Genomic DNA, 1,123 nt, shown 5'->3' with positions numbered 1-1,123 from the left:
AATGCGTGCAGCCTTCATCTGGGCACCACTGTGGAATATTCCTTGTCCCTGATAAAATGACTGCACAGGAAAATCAAGCAGAATTGTTCTCTGACTTGTATTGCTGCTCCTTTGTTACAGTCTCTCCAAGAATGTGTGCAGGGGGATTATCTGTGCTGTAGGAATACACATGGGTTATGTTAACCAAATGTGTTTAAAATTTTACCCAAGTAATTTTAATGTGCAAACAAGTTTAATGAAAAAGTCTTCATGTCCAACACTACTTATGCATATGCTGTATTTTGGAATGAAAGGAAGTGCAGCAACACAGACAGCTTGCCACGCGTTTCAAAAGACGCTTATTGCAATATTATGTAGGAAGAGGGAAAAATAAAATCAAGTGCCCTTACCCCATGGGAAATATCTGTAGACTATTCATTGTTTAATTTATTTGGTCTTGAACTAAACCAATAATAGGATATAAAATAAATCCAAGTGAGTATACATGAGGCATAGGCATAGAAGTCAATATAGAAAAAGAATATTCCTTCCATCCATAAAATGTTACCTATGGATTATAACTATTAAAATAGAAAGTGTCATTTATTCTGTAATGACAATTTAAGAAGAAGAAAACATTAAGTGGCATTTTTGTTGACCTCATTAGCAATTTTATTTCCTTGCTATAAAATAAAAACAAGAATACTTAAAATGAAGTGTATGTATATTTTCTCTATGACATAAAATTTCTCAAGAAGTAGTTATTTGCCAGAAGCATGGGTTTTTTATTAAGTCACACAAATTACAAATGGTCATTTTTTTAGAAAGGAAGTCCAGTATGACGTAAGTAATGTGACAATTGAAGAAACCATGTAATTATAGCAAAAAATAGTTTAAAGCTATTTTGAACAGCCTTTGGATTCAGCAAAATAAAAATTTCTCCTTGCTTACTTGTATCAGTTAGCTTTACATTGTTAATGAATTAAGAAACAATTGAATCTTTTTTTCCAGATGTGTTATTCCTAACAATGTTTCAGCGATTCTTCTAGCAATGTCTGAACGGTGGTATCTTGATTCCCTCTGAATGACGGGTCCAGAGAAGCATTTCTCCTAATGCTTGGAAAGAGCAATAAATATTTTCTTG

Source organism: Mandrillus leucophaeus, unplaced genomic scaffold (genome assembly GCF_000951045.1).
Source record: "Mandrillus leucophaeus isolate KB7577 unplaced genomic scaffold, Mleu.le_1.0 Scaffold1113, whole genome shotgun sequence".
Taxonomy (NCBI): domain Eukaryota; kingdom Metazoa; phylum Chordata; class Mammalia; order Primates; family Cercopithecidae; genus Mandrillus; species Mandrillus leucophaeus.
Note: the sequence above shows the minus strand (reverse complement) of the source record.